The sequence below is a fragment of the Lactuca virosa genome, chromosome 5, assembly GCF_052849685.1.
Source record: "Lactuca virosa cultivar CGN04683 chromosome 5, Lactuca_virosa_CGN04683_v6, whole genome shotgun sequence".
NCBI classification, from domain to species: domain Eukaryota; kingdom Viridiplantae; phylum Streptophyta; class Magnoliopsida; order Asterales; family Asteraceae; genus Lactuca; species Lactuca virosa.
The window spans coordinates 213,093,402-213,099,207 of NC_136430.1; the positions used below are offsets into that span (position 1 = coordinate 213,093,402).

At 32.2% G+C, this 5,806-nt stretch overlaps 1 long non-coding RNA gene across 2 annotated transcripts; it reads left to right on the forward strand.

Annotated features, from left to right (window-relative positions):
- Positions 1–319: 319 nt before the first annotated feature.
- On the forward strand, positions 320–4,703 carry LOC145116391 (uncharacterized). Of its 2 annotated transcripts, XR_013712051.1 has the most exons (9): positions 320–580; positions 675–1,088; positions 1,460–2,029; positions 2,117–2,590; positions 2,673–2,755; positions 2,849–2,924; positions 3,096–3,178; positions 4,184–4,249; positions 4,539–4,703. It is a non-coding gene; the product is annotated as an uncharacterized LOC145116391 (long non-coding RNA). The 2 variants fall into 2 exon arrangements; XR_013712050.1 differs by having other exon boundaries at positions 1,460–2,590.
- The last annotated feature ends 1,103 nt before the right edge of the window (positions 4,704–5,806 follow it).

Below are 5,806 nucleotides of genomic sequence, written 5' to 3' on the forward strand. Positions count from 1 at the left end.
CTCCCTTGGATTTAATATATATATATATATATATATATATATATATATATATATATATATATATATATATATAAATAATATGGATAAACCCAAATAGAACCTGGAGAGACGATGAAGATACGAAACAGTGAAGTGGAGTTTTTTTTGGCAAGAATGGTCCCCTTTATGTGTATGTGTGTTCAAATCGTCTTTAGGGTCGTTTTATGTCAATATCCGTATTCTTTGTGGACACGTGTCGTTCATCTTCCGTCGGATTTGTTGATGTTTATCTTAGCGACATCTGAAATTTTCCACCGCCTCTCTCTTCCTTACCTCTCTCTTCATACACATCTCTTTCTTCATCGTCTCCCCAGGTTCTCCATTGTTACTGTTTCGCCTCCGCTTCTTACAGAAAAACACCATCGGCCTGCCTCCGCCTCAAATAATCTCACTGTTACACTATTTATGTGTTCTATGTCCGGTTCGCATTCTTCTACAGCAGGTATTGAGGTATGAACCGCTCCCGCTTAGGTAGAGGACGGTGCTGGTCGGATTTTACTCCAGTTAAGCAGCAGGAACCACCGATGGAATGATCTTCAAGGTAAACATGAAACCCTAGAATTGATAGTTTCTATTCAGATCCAAAAATCTGTAATATTCTTCATATATGACGAAATTGTTTTCCATTGGAGGAGATCGACGGGGAAGAGACCTCTGATTCCAGTGTGAAGAAGAAAAGGGGAAATAATCGGACCACTCGACTCATTTATTGACGCGCCTTGAAGACATAATGGGTTGGATATTGCGAAGAAATCCTCAGGTCGTCCCCTCCGACTCTTTTCATCGATGTTCAGTTTGCAACATCGTATCTAGGTCATGCAAACCACAACTCAGGTGGCCATTTCCGTCTATATCATCAGCAACCCCTATGTCATCACGAAGCATACTATGTGAAACATTGAAATTTTGCTTGTGCGTCGTTCGCCGGAGGAGCTTCGCCTGCCGCCAGGAATGGCGGCCCCTGACCCTTAGTCCCCAAATACCACCGGTGTTGGAATAATTTTAGGAAAGTTGCTTTTACGCTTCAAATCGTCACCAAAAGATTTCAGGTTCTTCTTCCTGTTTATTCATGTGGTTCTTTTGTTTGGTTTGGGCGTCTGTGTGTTGAAGGAAGAGACCATATATGGGAATTTTGCTGTCATACTTCTTCATTCTCTAATTCCACACAAATTAACAAAGTCAACAATCAACTTATATATATATATATATATATATATATATATATATATATATATATATATATATATTCTAAGTTTGATTTACTCAAACAGTATAGTGAAAAGGCGGCTTGGGGAATTGGTATGTCAAATCATTGTTGACGCCCGTTGTTGAATACACAAGAATATTTTACAGAGCATGTCAAATATCCTTACAAATCGTGTGATTAAAGTGTTTACACTTTTTTTTCCTTGTGTTTCAGACAAATTACTTCAAAATCAGATCCATGGATGCTTTATGAGAAATTTTAGAAGAGCTGATCTAAGGTATTCCAATTTTAGTTCAAAATTGTGTTGTGTGTTTTGATGGATCTGAGTGCATTTTGGAGATCTTAGCTTTTGACACTGTGATATTTCTTCAATTAGTTCAACTGAAGTTATTAACTACGTCAATCTACTTAACCTTTGTTTGTTTGGGAATTTATTTTCCTTTTTTTTTTTTTTTTAACTTTCGGTCCATTATTTTTCTTCTTTTAATAACTTTGATCCCTGTCCATCACCGACTCAAATATTTTGACCCGGTCAACTTTCGTCTCTCCACCAACCCCCTCACCCAGAGTCCTCCAATAAGATGTACTGACCGTTTTCTTTTTCCAAATTTACATGGATCACACGGATGAAAAAACTTTTTGTCATTTGGAGAAAGCAGCGTGCCATGTATGTCACTAAAAGTATGATTACCAACAATGTTTTTTTTAGTATATAATTTTGGTTTGATGTGTAAAAATGTTTTGGTTGCAAGCGGTTGCTCTTTACTTTCTGGAAGCTGACAGGTGACTTTAGTTTGGTTGAGTACGTACAATATTGTTTATTAGAAGAAGTTTAATATATTTAGATATAACTGGTTTTTGTTTTTACAGACTTTTATCATCCTTTTAAGGAAGATGACACAGAACAGATAACTATTGTGGATTCAGATGTAAGATTTTGTTGGGTGCTACTCATTTTTTTAGTTTCTAGATGTAACAAAATTACAAATAATTATCAGTTTAAACTTATAATCTTGCATTATTAACATTTTTTTCTACATGACTCCTAAATCTCTAAAAACATCACCGTTTATACAGGTATGTTTTTTTTATTCGTTCATGCTTTGCATACTTGCAATTAACATGTTTGGTAAACTGCCTCAATGAGACATATGATTTGTTTTCCGAGAAGTCATGGCTTAATATGAGTTTAGATTTTTTTTCATTTTCAGATGTGATCAAGAAAGCTTACCAGTGAGTATGAAGCATCCATTTAGTAGACACACAAAGACCCGTATTGGTTAGGAACAGTGAAAGAAGTGGTTATTCTCCTTTTAATGAGAAAAAAATAACCCCTCCTTATAGGTATGTAAATAATCTTATCTTTTTTCTGATTTATTTATTTTATAATTATTTTCATATCTTTATCTCACTCTGGAATTTATAGGATCTTTTTTAGGTGGGGCTCTTTTAGTTGAAACTAATCTCATAAGACAAATTAAAGCTGATGTTAGACCTTTTACTACAAAGGTATCTCTTTATTTTTACCGTTTTACCCTCTTTATCCGAACGATGGCTCACCTCCATTTATCACACACTTATCTGATGCTTTGGTGGTCACAGGTCTCCAACCATGTGTCTCTATTGCAGAAACAGGAGGCAAGCACTACTAAGTTACAGACGTTTTCTGAAAATACAGGTTGGTTTTAGCGATTTTAATGGGTTCTTTACGGTTTTGGTGGTTGATTATCACGTAATCACCTTATTCCAGATGGATTGTAGGCGCTTAAAAAAATAAATATTTTTTTCGTTTTTAGGACCATATTGCCCCTGCACACTTTTTATATTAATAAAACCAATTTTTCTACAGCTTCAGGACCACATTGCCCCTACACATGGGAAGCATTTGACAACGGAGATGATATCCACATGAAAGCACGCATCTGAGAAGAGGTAGAGAATCCACTCTTTTTCTATTATACCATTGTACTAAATAAACCTCAATTGAGAAACTATGTTCAAGTTCAAAAAATAACAGCTGAGTTTCAGTTTGATATCTTATAGGTCATAATTCTATAACCTTAAACACATCAAATTTAAGGCTATCTTCGTCACTTAGGTCAAACTTATACCGTTTTCTATCATTTGGCTCATTTAAATCAATGAAGACAACTTAAATTAGTATTTTGTATAATATAAACTTTGTATTACAGGAACAAAAACGAGCATCCAAACCGTTAATGCTTATTTTGACAATTTAAAAGTCTTTTTTTTGGTTAAATTTTCTATTATGGTTATTTTGTTAATTTCAATCAAGTTAGACAAAAAAAATGTCTTTTGGTTTATTTAAACTTGGATTACAAGTACGAAAGAATGAATCTGAACTGTTTTCTTTTCGTCATTTTGACCAATTAAGTACATATATTTTTTCATTTTCTCAAAATGACAATTTTAAAGTAAGTAAAATAGAAACCATTTTTTCTTTGTAATTATTGTCTTTATTAAAATGACCATTTTCGTTTTTGTGTCTTTAAATTTCATTTTTGTGTCTTATTTTACTAATCTATGTTTGTCAAAAAATACCAACGTACTTTTTCGATTATTTGAATATGACTCCCATTTCGTTCTAAATTTTTATATCATTTGACCATTTAATCCATTAAGAATCAAAGCGTGTACATGGTAAGTGTCCCCTCTAACTTAAATATTCATGTTTCTGATTCTTCCGGATGCAAAAGGAGCTTATCGTTAGTCTTTTATATCTTAATTTATACATTTATTATTTATTTAGTTATTATCATGACAAACTACTACTTTCTATTATTTGAAATAATGTCTCTAGTTTCTTTGGATGCCTGAGATTAATAAAAGCCTTAGCTTTCAATAGTTGTTTGTTTTATGTTTTTATATTTGATTTGAATGTAACCGTATTTTATAGTAGTTTATTTGTTTATGCAGGAGGTTCATAAATTTGAAGATTTTGAGGAAAACTTAAAGATTTGAGGCTACAGTGGTATTTGGAAGGTAAATGCTAAGAAGTTGAGTTTACTATTATGTTATATAGTTAGGAATTTCAGTTTACTGTCAATTTTGTGTTTTGGTTATGGCTATTTATAAAATTTTGATTTTCTGATCTGCCTTTAGTTAACAAAATATCATTAGATTACTAATTGTATCATTGCTGTCAAAATCTGTCAAATTTCTGTTATAGATGTTCAAAACGTGGTATGATAAATTATTGGCCTTCATTTCTTGACTGTATTTATTTGTTTTTCAAAGTTTTGATATGTTTTTTTTTCTTTTCTTTTCTCAGGGCTTATGGAATCTAACAAAGCCCACGATTGAACTTATTAGCATACTGTAACACACATTGATCAACAAATTGATTCTTTTTTGTTTTTTTTTTGTTTGTTGTGGTGACTTTGCTGTAACACACACTGATCAACAAATTGATTCTTTTTTGTTTTTTTTTGTTTGTTGTGGTGACTTTGCTTTTATCTGATACGTGTGTTGTCATTTTATCAAATGTCTTTTGAGGTAGCCAATGTTATACTTAGACAACACTTAATGAGGAAAAACCCATGAAATATTTGATCTGTGGAATCCGGCTCTCCAGTTCGATCCCATCAACCAAAGGATAAACCCATGAAGTATAAATTTCAATAAATAGCTTATCCGACAACAAAAAAGTTATTCATGACCAAACAATATTACTGTCCCATAACAACACTCAAACTATAAACAAATAGTTGATCAAATAACATTTACAAAGAACAAACAACGGAAAAAATTGTCGCATCCGACCCCTGCAAGGCGGAGCTCCCCCACCTAGTTAGAATAAAAATTGGACACACTTTTATTACATGAAATAAAATTACTAGAAATCAAAGCACATAACACTTCTTTGTAGAGATGTCCGAGTCATTGGTTCTGCGTCACTCTATGTAGTGGAGAATATTGAAACTTTCCTTGGGTCTCGATTTGATGAGCAACTAGAAAAGGACACGCGGCTCCGCCGCTTTTTAAAGTTGCCAAAGTTGGGTAAATATAGTAGCAAAATTCTAAAAGAGGTTTTTTTGTGTTTTTTAATCAAAATGTAAAAGTTTTGACTACAAGGACGAAAAGTGTCAAATTCATTAAAGCTTTGTGGCAAAAACACCAAAATGTAAAACTTTTGACTGTAAGGACTAAAAGTGCCAAAGTCACTAAAGATTTGTGGCAAAAACCTAAAGTCATAAAAACTTAATCAAAACATAAAAATGTAAAAGTTTTGATTTTAGGGACAAAAAATATCAAATGCACCAAACATTTGTGGCAAAAACCTAAAATCAAAAAAATTAATGTTACTAAGATCCTTTGGATTTAATATATATATATATATATATATATATATATATATATATATATATATATATATATATATATATATATATATATATATATAATGGGAGTAGAGTTATTTTTGCACCAATTACCAAAGTGAGAATGAGAATAAGATAAATATATCAATATTTGTATTTAATTGGAAAATTACTATTTCATGGAAATGATATTTTCCTAACTGAGAATTTATTATTTGTG